Below are 13,399 nucleotides of genomic sequence, written 5' to 3'. Positions count from 1 at the left end.
TCGATCCCGGGACTCCAGGATCATGACCTGAGCTGAAGGCAGTTGCTTCACCAACTGAGCCACCCAGGCACCCTGGGTTGTACTTTTTAAATCATTCTCATAATCTGTATCTTTAATTGTAGTGTTTATTATGTTTTTTTGGTTTGCCTTATTTTCTTTAATAACAGCTTTACAGAGATACAATTCCCATGTCCTAATAGTCACCCTTTTGTGATAAGCAATTCAGTACTTTTTAGTATTGTCATGGATTTGTGTACCCTCACCAATATGCAATTTCAGTAATACCTGTTAACATTTAATATATTAGTGATGTGACTGGATTTATGGCTACCATTCTATTTTCCTGTCTTACTTGAGTTATCTTAATTTTTGGAATTCCATTTAAATTTATCTATGAAGACCTTTTCCATTTTTTAGTGTTTTTTTCTAGGTATTGCAGTATACATCCTTAACTTTATATGGTCTATTTAGAGTTATCATTATACCATTTTAGGTGTGCCTAGGTGGCTCAGTTGGTTAAGTATTCTGCCTTTGGCCCAGGTCATGAACTCAGGGATCCTGGGATCAAGCCCTGCATTGGGCTCCCTGCTAAGCGGGGAGCCTGCTTCTTCCTCTCCCTCTGCTGCTCCCCCTGCTTGTGCTCTCTTGCTCTCTGTCTGTCAAATAAATAAGTAAAATCTTTAAAAAAAAATATACCATTTTAGGTAAAATGTAGAAATGTTTAAAATTGTATAGTGCTCTTCCCCGCTCTTTCCGTCAGCATTCTCTGTCTTACCATTGTCATGTGTATTTCATCTGCATATATTGTACATTCCATGGGAAAATGTCATAATTTTTACTTTAAACATGTTTGAGGGGAGTTAGGACATTTCCTTCATTAATGACCCAAATATCAGTCTCTTGAAATTAAGATTGATTTTCATTTTGCTCTATTTTCAGGGTACCTTGAAGAAATTATGATTTATTTTTGTCTTTAATTTATATGCATATTTAATTTGGTATATCATATGTAACAATTACCTGTTTCACCATTTAAAAAAATTTGGAATGCTTTATGAATTTGCATGTCATCCTTGTGCAGGGGCCATGCTAATAATCTTCTCTATCCTCCCAATTTTAGTATATATGGGGCCCTTTTCACCATTTAAAAAAAAATTTGAGGGGCGTCTGGGTGGCTCAGTCGTTAAGCGACTGCCTTCAGCTCAGGTCATGGTCCCGGGGTCCTGGGATCGAGCCCCGCAGCGGGCTCCCTGCTCCGCGGGAAGCCTGCTTCTCAACCTCTCCCTCTGCCTCTCACCCCTCTGCGCTCCCCCTCCCCGCTCTATCTCAAATAAATAAATAAATAAATAAATAAAAATCTTTAAAAAAACTTAAAAACATTTTTGAGAGAGGGTGAGTGAGTGAGTGCCTTAACGGGGGGCCTGGCGGGGGAGGGAGGGATAGAGGGAGAGGAGAATCCCAAGCATGCCCCCTGCTGCGGAGCCTGGAGCCTGGAGCCTGGAGCAGGGCTGGATCCCAGGACCCCGAGATCATGACCTGAGCCCGGATCACTAGTCAGACACTCTACTGACTGAGCCACCCAGGTGCCCCCTTTTTCACCATTTTTAAGTGTACAATTCAGTGGCATTAAGTACATTTACAGTGTGCAGCTATCACTACTATTCATGAGGTCTAGAAATTTTTCATCATCCCAAACTGAAACTTTGCACCCATTAAACAGTAACTCTCTATCACTGCCACCCATACCCCTGGTAAGGTGTGTTTTACTTTCTGTCTTTATGGGTGAATTTGTGAATGGGTGAATGGGTGAATACCTAGAATTTGCCTATTCTAGGTAACTTAGAAATGGAAGCATAGAATATTTTACCTTTTGTGTCTGGCTTATTTGAGCATAATGTCCTAAAGCTTCATCCATGTTGTTGTGTATGTCAAAATCTCATTGCTTTCTAAGTCTGATAAAGTCCATGGTATGGCTGTATCACATTTTTATCTGTCATCTGTTGATTGTCACCCAATTTGTACATGAGTAGAAGGCAGAAATCATGCTTTTTAATTCTTTTGCATCACTGAAGCTTTCAGTAGATGCTTGTTAACTATTCAGTAGGTGAGAGAAGTTGCTGAATTAAAACTTGGAATTCTGGAAATAAATATAGAAAGTGCACATTGAGAAACTTCCCGGTGTTTTTAGGTTGCAGTGCAGTTTTTAATTTGTAGTAACTTTGTGATCTCTTAAGGTTGAATTTCATCTATTTATTTGTGTATAACCCCTAAACTTAGAATTCAGTAGGAAAGATTTTGTTGTTGTTCTAGTGAAAGTAATAGGTTGAAGATTTTGTCACATTAAATGAAGTACATTAATTTATCACTGTTACATATAGTTAGTGATTCTTATTGCCTCGGATATATTCTAAAATTAAACTTTTAAGTGCATCCTTTCTAAAATGGGCAAAGAGGCAGAAGTAATGGGATGATTGCTGGGGTTTTGTTTTTGGACTGGACCTTGTCTAAAGATACTGTTACAGAGTTCCTGAGGCACCATATTGAAGCACAGTATGTGATATGCTAATTTGCCACCAAAAAGTATTCTGTTCTTGTGTATGCACAGTTCCCAACATACTTAGGGCATATGTGTTTGAATCCCATGTATATTTCCTTAGCTTTTTATTTAGTTCTTCACATACTCATTGTTTGGTTCTGAGCTCCCTAAATTTGAGAAACGCTGTGCCAAAAGGTAACTGGGTGGCCTTTTTATTTTTATTTATTTATTTTTTAAAGATTATTTATTTATTTATTTGAGAGAGAGAATGAGAGAGAGAGAGAGCATGAGAGGGGGGAGGGTCAGAGGGAGAAGCAGACTCCCCACTGAGCAGGGAGCCTGATGTGGGACTCGATCCCGGGGCTCCAGGATCATGACCTGAGCCGAAGGCAGTCGCTTAACCAACTGAGCCACCCAGGCACCCTTAGAGAAGGTGGTACTCAAAAATCTCTCTGAATAGGTGACCTTTAAGCTGAGATGCCATGGGAGAAGAGCATTCTAATCAAAGAGCGAGATTTCTTTTACTACCCTTCCCCTCCCTGCTTTGGCTTTCTTTTCTGGCCTTATAATTACGTGTCATGTCAAGGACCTTTATTTATTCATCTCTGAATTCCTATTGTTTACCACTTTACTTACTAGTCATAAATAATTCTTTGCCAATTTTAATGGAATTGTTTATATATATTTCCATATGTGAGAGAAACTTTTGGAAAGGGGCTTAATCTCCTTGCTGCTCACATCAAGCTCATTTGAGATACAGTTTTACTTTTAGAAATAACAAATATTTATTAGGATCTATTTCCTATTTTACATGAAAAAATCTTATACTGGATATCTATATATGACTGTTAGTATAATATGGTTTTATCTTCTGTACATATTAATGGTAAGTTAGTTTTGCAGTCTTTATGCTTTGGAGTTATAACTTGGGCCCATATTTATCAGTGAAGTATATAAAGACTGCCTGTGGTTTTTATAATCATTCCTGCTATGACTGTTGTTTATCACACCATTTAAAAGCAAAAGCTGTTTATTTTTAAAGATTTATTTATTTTTTTAGAGAGCGAGCTAGTGCGAGCATGAACTGGGGGGCGGGTAGAGGGAGAGAGAGAAACTCAAGCAGACGCCCCACTGAGTGTGGAACCCAATGCGGGGCTCAGTCTCTTGACCCTGAGATCATGACCTGAGCAGAATCCAAGAATTAGACGCCTAACCGCCTGAGCCACGTAGGTTCCCCAAAGCAAAAGCAATTTTAAAAGTGGATAGTAGAGAAAGATGAAAGGAAATAAGGAATCTAGGTAAAGTAAGAGTGTAGGCAACAAGATTGTGACCACTATACAAATGGATGAGATTTCTGTCTTTAGCAGATTGTCAACTTGTTTTGAGTAGTTATTGTGTGCCAGGGCTATGCCAGGCACTCTACATGTACTAGTTCCACTTGCTTTTTATTTTTAAATTTTTAAATTAAAAACATTTTTTTTTTTTTTTCCTTTAGAGAGGGAGGCTGGGAGGGGCAGAGGGAGAGGGAGCGTCTTAAGTAGGCTCCACACCCAGCGTGGAGCTGGATGCAGGGCTTGATCTTAAAATCCTGAGATCATAACTTGAGCTGAAATCAAGAGTCAGATGCTTAACGGACTGAGCCACCTAGGCGCTCCTCCATTTTCTTTTTGTAACCGCCCTGCGGGTGGATAGTTCTGTTTTCACTTTATAGGTGTAAGAAGTAAAAGGAAGGTGTGTGTAAGCAAGTTGTTCAAAGTCAGACAGCTGTCAGTGTCAGGGCAAAGCCTGGAATGCAGGCTTACCTACACTCCTGTAGCTGCCTAACTACTACTGGGCTGTGCTCCCTCTGAAGGAGAGATTCTACAACTTGTTGCAGAACAGAACAAAATAAAACCTTAAATTGTTTTCAGCTTTTTTCCTCACCCATCATTATTTTTTCCCGGTAAGACTATAATTTTATAATTACAACAAGTTAAGCCTCTTGGTATCTTTAGCTTGTAGAACATTTTCAGACCTCAAGGGACTCTCTAAAGAGTTGTCTGTAAAAGTTCAGGTTTCTTGGGGCTTCTGGGTGGCTCAGTGGGTTAAGCGTCTGCCTTTGGCTTCAGTCATGATCCCAGGACCCTGGGATCGAGCCCCGCATCAGGCTCCCTGCTCTGCGGGGAGCCTGCTTCTCCCTCTGCCTGCCGCTCCCCCTGCTTGTGCTCTCGCTCGCTCTCTCAAATAAATAAAATCTTTGGAAAAAAAAGTTCAGGTTTCTTCCCTAAAAGCTAGAATTGGGAAAAAGAAGCAGATGAAATACGAAGACAAGCACAGAGCAGAAGAAGGAGAGCAGTGGAAAGCAGTAATGGTGGTTTGTAGAGGAGTCTGCAGTGTGGTAGCTCTGGCTGCAGGCTGTGGCAGCTACAGCAGTGCCAAGAACACACATGGTGGAGGACTCACTTTCAGATGCCTTGGCCAGTGTAGTTTTAATGAGTGGGGTGTAGGGACAGTAGTAGCCTTAACAGGATTTGGTAGAGGTTAAAAACAGTAATGGGGATGATGAGCTGCAGATACTAAAAGATATGAAATAAGGAATAAGAAGAGCTAGAAGATAAAACAGTTCTCGGGGGTGCCAAAAAAGTGACCAGTATGCAGAAATTCATATCCTTTAGAAGGTGGACAAATGTATTTATCCCCTGTGCAAATTACTTGGATCAGTTTACATTTTCTTTAAAATAAAAGAAAAAGCTGCTGGACTCATGATGCATAAGCAGGTATACTTAAGAGTAAGAGAAGACCTTGCTAAATGGGACTCTGATAGGAGGGGGGAGTATTTGGGTTCCTAGTGAACTAATGATTGTTTTTTGGGGATTGTCAAATAATATGAAAAGTGTTTCCTTTGTGCTTTTTTCTCTTTATATGCTCTTGTGGTATCATTACCTCTAATTTATACATGAAGGAATTGAATCAAGTAAAATAATTTTCCTGGGACGCCTGGGTGGCTCAGTCGGTTAAGCATCTGATTCTTGATTTCGGCTCAGGTCATGATCTCAGGGTCGTGAGATCGAGCCCTACCTCGGGCTCTTTACTGAGTGGGCAGTCTGCTTGAGATTCTCTCTCTCTCAAATAAAATAAATAAAATCTTTAAAAAAAATGGTGTGTGTGTGGGGCGCCTGGGTAGTTCAGTCAAAGTTAAGCATCTGATTTCTGCTCAGATCATGATCTCAGGATCCTGGGATGGAACCCTGTGTTGGGCTCCCTGCTCAGTGGGGAGACTGCTTGTACCTCTCCCTCTGCCCCCACCCCCCGCTCGTGCTCTCTGTTTCTCAAAATTAAAAAAAACAACAAAATTTCCTAATCACATACTAGTAGGTGATCAGTTCTTTTGATTGAAGTCTATTCTTTCAAACCCTGAGGGTCATAAAAAGCTGGTTTAACCGCACAGATTGTATGGAAAACTAAGATTTAGTCAGAAAAAAATATTAGTGTGTGTGGTATTGTGATTAATTTTGAGGTGGGGATTTAAGCATCTGGCATACTTTTTAGGTAATCAGAGAAAGATAAAATTATATTCCACCGTTAATATTACAAGTGCTTACTTACTGTATTCTTTAGAAAAAAGTCACACAGTAACTCAAAATAGCAAATTAACATGTTAATGATACCTTCATTCCATCGCCCCTTATTTTGATATTTTAATTACTTTATTTTTTTAAAGTAAGGTCTGTGTCCAACATGGGGCTTGAACTCATGAGCCGAAGATCACGATACGCCACCTCCTACTGACTTAGCCAGGCTGGTGCCCCTGAAAATCATAATTTATTTCAAAAGTTAATAATAGATTCTAGATGTCTGTTCACATTTCATTTTAGGTTTTTCTGTTATAAATTGCAGATGATATGGTGAACAGGCTAATATTTTGAGCGCCAATAAATGAGGCCTTGCTCATGTATAGCAAATATTTTATTTTGAGACCTAAATCATTAGTTTATAGGATCATTTTTTTCTTGACAAGCTTCTAAACTTTTCAGAGTCTTGCTGAGTCCCTGGTGAGCTTTAGATCACTAAGTCCAAATTTGTTGACTAATGAAGAAACTAATAATTTAGTATCTTGTTGATTTTTCTTTTTCGATAACCAGAGATCTTATTTTCATTCTTAGGAAATTGAAGTCAGGATGGCTTTGAAACAGGTTGCACAAATCTTAACCAAAGCTGACCACGTTGACAATCATGTTTTGCACAATATTTTTACTTGAGGTTGGGTAGAAATTTTGCGTTTGTCTTAGCTTTTTGGTCTCTGAGGTATTAAAAGTGGTGACAGGGCTGCTCTGTTACTGTTCTGCAGCTAGCCCCTTTAATTGATGTTGAATTGTGGCTTTCCCTGTGCACAGGGTTAAGTAAAAGGGCTGCAGTCATCCAGTGAGCATTTTCCTTTAATGTGCTCATTAGTGGTGGCAAGTCCAGGTTTCAGCACATGCCAGTAATTTACATTTCATTGCTGAGTGGCTGCGCTTGTTCAAGAGTTGTTCCTAAGCCCGATGAATATATATTGGGAATAAACAGAGTAGAAGAATTGAAAGCCAAATACCCTGCCAGGCCTTTCAGTTGGTTCTGAAGCTTCTAGTGGATCTCTGATTAGCAATGCATGAAGCAGGATGAAAATGCAAAGATGAGGCCTACAAAAGTTGTTCCAGGTAGACTGTCCCCTTAAATACCCTTTTTGTGACCACCTTTCCATTTCATCTTCCCCAGATTCTTCTTTCAAGGCAGACTTTCTGTTAAAGTGAAAATACTCCGTTAGACCTAGGAAGTGAACAGAGAATCAACCTGGTTCCTTTACCCCTTCTAACTATTAAGGGAAGTCTGATTGTTATGCAATGAATCCACAGAAGCAAAGGGCTTGATCGGCTTTACAGCTCCTAGGGACCCCATTATTGTGATTGGGATCTTTGTGGTGATTCCTTCTGGGATTCATTTTTCCCTCTTTGCCTGATTGGTACCAGCTTGTCCTGGCTTTTGAACGCTTGCATAGATCATTAAAGGGTAATCTGTGGAGGCCGCTGTGGTCAGTGTTCCTGGACATAGGGACAGACTCTGTGTTAATGTTGTCTTTGAAATTGGGGTGTTGGGGAAGATCCACAAGTTTTCTTTTGGAGAAAAATTTGATATAATAAAGCATTTTTAGAACTCAGCATTTTATTACAAGTTACTTTGTGCATAAGGAAACACTAGCCTGGCTATCTTTAGGAGATTAAAAATGTGCTGCTAATTCTTTTTACATTTTAAGTTTACTTTCATATATATTGAAATCTGAGTTGTAAGAATGTAGGTATTAATATTGCCAGTTGGGTGTGTTTGATCATCTGGTATCTGTTTATCTACTTACTTTTTTTTTGTGCTGCTTTCCAAAACATTGAGTTTGGGAAGTTTTGTTCACAATTCATGGTTAGAATCAAAAGTGAATGAATTTATGACTGACTACAGTATTAAAAGACATTGAAAAACATGAGTACTCAAAGTCAGATTATTATTATTTTATGGTAAATTTAAGTTGGATGTGATTGAGCTTTTGGATCATTTAAGCCTGAAGGTATGTTAACCACAGTTTATTAAATCTTTTCGTTTTCATTAGCTAGAGTTTTAATAGAGGAACAACATGGTTTTGTTTTTTATATGTATGAAGGTCAAGATGAGAATCTTGAAGAGTAATTTAGTAATGTTCGGATCAGTACTTGAAGCCTTTGCAAAAATGTAACAATAAATGTACTTCTAGATGACTACTTGAAACTATTCTTTCTGGATGCCTGCCAGATCAAACCCCATGGGATTAAGTTCTGGAAAATCACTTGCAAATTTGTGGGGGTATCGGTGACTTTGAATATTTAACTGTCTAAATTGTCATCTACGTGTGTTCTGTCTGTGCACTGGGTAAAAAAAATTAGAAGTTTGTCAGCCAGTTAGAATTAAAGGTGACATCTGCTTTTAATTGGTGTTTTATTTTCTTCCAAGTCAGGAAAAATTCAGTAAGACATGAATTATCAAATTTTGCAGTGCTAAGCAACTTGTCAAGTGACAGTAAGCACTACCTTGAGCACTTGTACAGATGGGAAGTGTTAAAATGTTGATTAATCGTCCCAGTTCTGATTATGGTTTTAGAAGGCTAAAGCTTGTGTAACCATTGCCAGCTTTCTAGTATCAGAATAGCATTCATTTGTTAATTTTGTAGGCTTTTTTCAATTACTGGCAAATTGCCTCTTGTATAATGAGCGTTTAAATAGTTTTAGTGATACTTGGTTAGTAGACTTAGGGTCAGATAAAGAAATGTAGAATTCCTCTGTTTCTCAGGTCCATTATTTATTTAGTAAACATCTTAGTTCCATTCTTTTTAGTAAAAAAAAAAAAAAAAGAAAAAAATCTAAAAGTGAGCTTTTAGATGCTATTTTACACACACTCATGATGTGTTGAGAAGGGTGTATCTGTTTGAATCTTGGCAAAGGAAGCCTTGCCTGGCCCCCTGTTGAAAAAGAAAATCGATTATTTCTGTTTTTACCATTTCCAAGCCATTTTAAGATATAAAACATAAATCAGTTCCTTCAAGAAGAGCAGGTAAAAATAGCTCAAGACTTCAGACATTCTCAGAGCTAAAAAAAAAAAAAAAAAAAAGACCCAAGGAAATATTCCCATCATACTGATTACATTTTAATTTTCTTGTTACTGAAAATTTGAGCATGGTACTAAGTGGTCTCTTTATATATAAAGTGTGTCTTTAAAAATTTCACTGTGAAGGAGATATTCTTTTCCTGCTAATTGTTAAATAAAAGTAGAGATTCTCCTTTTCCTATTTGAATAGATCTGCATTGTAGAGGTAGAATTCTGTTTTAAAAGTGGTGAGTACTTGAAGCAACATTTCTTAGATTAGGTTCTTAATATTACCAGACTTCAGTTGCATTCAGGTCTTGTTTTTTGTTGTCCACTTCTGAATATCTGATAAATGTTTTATGTAGTAATATGTTCTTCCTACCAGAAAACATTGGGTTATTTAATTTGATTCATAAAATTTTCCTGTTCAGTTACTTGGATACTGTGTAGATTTTATTTCAACTTAAAAAGTAGACAAGATGCTTATGTAAATTCACTGAATAGTTTTACATATAGTTGACAAGTAGCATCTTAAACCCAGGAGCCACGTTTAGCAGTTCTCACATATTTTTAGAAAATAGTCGAGAAATAGAAAATTTAGATTTTCTAGCTTAACTATACAAAACATTTTGATGCCTGATAACTTCAGGATTCATTGCCCCTGTACATTTTTCAAGTTACTTGCTTTTCACTGCATAAGGCTTTAATTTACTGCCTACTGACACCCCCCCCCCAAATGTTTTTTTCAGAATTTTGAGAGTGGACTACTTTAGCTGCCCTTACAAGCACTGGTGTGGGTTGCTGGCACAGACTCCTAAGATGCCCCAAATCTAGAAGGATGGGAGGTTCTGGCAACATCTACGGGGCAAATGTTTTTAGGAATTTTTTTTTAAGTACAGAATTACTGTTTTCTACAGTATTTTTGCTTCTTTGAATCCTGTTTTAATGCCTATCTATTTTAAGATGTAACTTAGACACAAGATTTAACAGCATTTTTTTTTTCCACTGTTAACTTAGATTTTTGTCTGTAAGGTCTTTTTCTTTACCTTGAATTTTACAGAATAATAATAAAGTTAAATATTTGTATCTTGAGGTAATTAATTGCTTCTGTAAATAACTGATTTTATAAAGTCGAATTTATATGCTGATAAAAACTCCTGTTTTATTTTTTTAAATTTAAATTTTGCTAGTTAACATGTAGTGCGATATTGGTTTCTGGAGTAGAATTCAGTGATTGATCCAGTACACGCAACACCCAGTGCTCATCACAACAAGGGCTCTCCTTAATACCCATCACCCATCTAGCCCATCCCCTACCCACCAAAAACTGTTGAATAACATCTCATGTGCATTCTTTTAGAGAGGCTCAGTGACTTTCGTGTCTTCCTTTTATGCTTGCTGTGTTTTTAAGGAATAAGAGAAAGTTTGATATATGTATTTTACTGAAAAGAAGACTAAAACCTACAGCTGGTATTTGAATTGGGGCAATAATTTACTTTTTTGGCCCCAAATGCTCTCATGATCTTTTAGGATACTGAGAATCCTGATAGACTTGGCTGGTTAATCATTTCTGTGTTTTCAGTTCAGTTTGGTTACTGATATTTGACTTGTTCTTGCTGCTCTTGGCCTGTAGCATGCAGTTCCTGTTTAGATTACCAAGCTTTCTTTATCATGTGATCCTGTCACTCTACTGATAGTTGATTGGATCAGGGATTAGTGTCTGACTCAAAGGCCGTGCTCTATAGAGGGGTCATAGTTTAGGGGGTGTGTGGCGGGGGTGGGGTAGGGGTGGGCATGGGTGTGGGTGTGGATATGTATGTGGTGGGGGTCATGGGTGGGGGTGGGGTGCAGAGAAGGTTGTGACACTTGAACTGAAATAGCAAAGATGAGAAGGAGCAGGCAGCATGTGAAGATCCAGGGCAAGCCCTCTCCACACAGACGGAATGGCAGGTGTAAGTGTCCTGAGGCAGGAATGAGATGAGCCTGTGGCTTGAGAGAAAGAAGCTGGTGTGGTAGGAGAATAATGAATGAGGAAGCATGTGGTAGAGGTTGGGAAGGTAGGCTCAGGGCAGATCAGTTGGGCCATCGTCACAAGCTGGGATTTTCATCTGTGTGGCATTAGGAAGCCACTGGGGGGGAATTAAAGCATGTGATGACATATTGTGATGTACTCTTTTATTACGATAAGAAGAGTGCATATCAAACTGAAGAGTAATGTGATATGACTAATGAGTAGAAAAATTTAAATTCCATACTGAATATAACAAACAGTGTTGTAGAAGTAGGTAAAGTCTCATACCTGCTCACCTGCAGATGCTCTCAGGACACAGCTCTGTGAAATCAAAGCTATCTTCTAATTTATACTTTGCAAATCATGGACTTTTCAGTAAGCCACACCCTTACCGTCAAAGGTTAATCTAATACCAAGAATCACTCATCTTCCCACAATGGTTTATTTCCCCAAGTCCAGATTATTCAATCTTGAAAAACACTCCAGTTGGACAGCTCTTGGGAACCTTTGACCTTCAAGTCCCAAGAGCACTTAGCGGCTAGGTGTGGATACAAGGGAATATATGGCATTCCAGTTTAAGGTGGCCGCTTGAAGTTCGGTATCCTTTGATATCTTCCTACCAATGTTAATTACTGATCTGCTTTGGTTTTCTGCCTGGCTAGCAGGTGATCATTATACCACACAGACACACTTAAATAAAATGCTTGTAAAGGTCAGGTGTGCACGTGCACAGGCACTCTCCCATTGTAGCGGACAGTTAGCTTGTCCAACATCTTTTCTCCCATGGGTGATTTAGTTAAGCCAGTTATGATGACCTTATCTTCCCTGACAATTACTGATTTAGGGATGAGTCAGTGAAGGCTTAAGCCAGTTTGGGTCAATGAAGCATGAGAAGCTTTTTTGGAGATTCCTTAGGAGAGAAACTTGCTCATTCTAAGCTTTAGCACCAGTGTGCCTCTCTCCTTCCCCTCCCCCCCTTCTCCTCCCACACATTTTGTGAAGAAGAGAAAGCTTGCTGCTGCTGACAGCCATATTGTGACCATGAGGGATAGCTAGCAGAATGGGAGATAGATCCAAGAGAATGGCAGGGAAATCAAGAACTGTGAGATGTACTTTTAGAAGGATTTCTGTCCAAAAGGTTGGTGGGGGTGTATGTTGGGTGAAGGGAGAGTAGGGATGTTTATGCTAGACACTGAGGAACTAAGTTAAATAGAGTACAGAACTTGCTTTTTGAGGAAACTTATTTATGGGTATTGGCTTTTGATTTAAGACTTTTTTGCATTGGATTTAGGGACTGAAAAAATACTCTATTATTAATATTTAGTGAAAATTGGAAAAAAACAGAGATGAAAGAATTTTAACCTTTCCTTATTAGGAAACCAGTCTCAGGACTGTGAGTTGCTTTAATAATGTTGCCAGGCAGCCAGAACTATCTGCATATCATACATGGGTGTGTTGAGAGGTCCAAGAGTTAGAAGATAGGTAGGCTTGAGGAAAGTATTAGAAACAGACTAGCCAGCTGTTAGCTTGTTTCTCTGCTTTTGCTTCTTTCTTTAAAATCTTTCTGCATGCCTGTCTGCTTTCATCCTCTGCTTCTCTGCTTGCATGGCCCCGTGGAACATGCCAAAAATCACAGTTCCTGAGCTTAGGTGTTTTAGGTCTTGTATCCTGAAAAGAGGAAAGCTGCATTTTTCTTTCTGTCCTTGTTCCCAGAAAAGGGACTGTGATGGATGTAATTTGGGTTAGCTGCTTTTTGCGCCAATCGTCTGTGTTCAGGGGCAAGGTCATATAATTCAAAAGGGCTGCAGTTGAGGGGTCTTTTGCCGTGGTTGGGTAAAGGACAGTTCAGGAAAGTTCTGAGCTGGGTAAGTCTGCCACAAAATGTTTGTTATACCCCCTAATTATAGGGCAGTGTGGTAATTTCAGCCATCAGAGCATATCTAGTGTAGGTGTTGCATGAAAGTAGTAGTTAATTCTGGTAGGTTTGTGATTGGGATAGCTGGAGAGAACATTGTCAAACTTTATATAAGGGGTGTGTGTGTGTGTGTATTAGTGAAGAAGAGTATTTTGTATTTGTATAGCTATTGGTTTCCTTCCTAAGAATTGACACCTATCGTAAAAGCCCTGTGCCCCTGTAAAGCTCTGTTTCATGACCCTAGCTTTTTCGGAGTTAATGAAGTATACATGTAGAAGAAAATCATGAGCTTTTTGAGCCAGGAGAAACTTAGAAC

The 13,399-nt window shown here is 38.8% G+C and overlaps 1 protein-coding gene and 1 non-coding gene across 5 annotated transcripts in view; one reads left to right on the top strand and one right to left on the bottom strand.

Moving 5' to 3' along the window:
* The window catches only part of PCCA (propionyl-CoA carboxylase subunit alpha), a 394,194-nt gene that overhangs the window by 76,490 nt on the left and 304,305 nt on the right, over nucleotides 1-13,399 (top strand). The window lies entirely within an intron of this gene.
* Nucleotides 1,037-1,144, bottom strand: LOC112826942 (U6 spliceosomal RNA). The gene has a single exon (XR_003209085.1). It is a non-coding gene; the product is annotated as a U6 spliceosomal RNA (small nuclear RNA).

Source organism: Callorhinus ursinus, unplaced genomic scaffold (genome assembly GCF_003265705.2).
Source record: "Callorhinus ursinus isolate GAN/ISIS: 27379988/994484 unplaced genomic scaffold, GSC_fseal_2.0 scaffold7, whole genome shotgun sequence".
Lineage (NCBI taxonomy): Eukaryota > Metazoa > Chordata > Mammalia > Carnivora > Otariidae > Callorhinus > Callorhinus ursinus.
The sequence above is the reverse complement of the archived record's forward strand: the minus strand, read 5'-3'. Positions and strand labels throughout refer to the sequence as shown.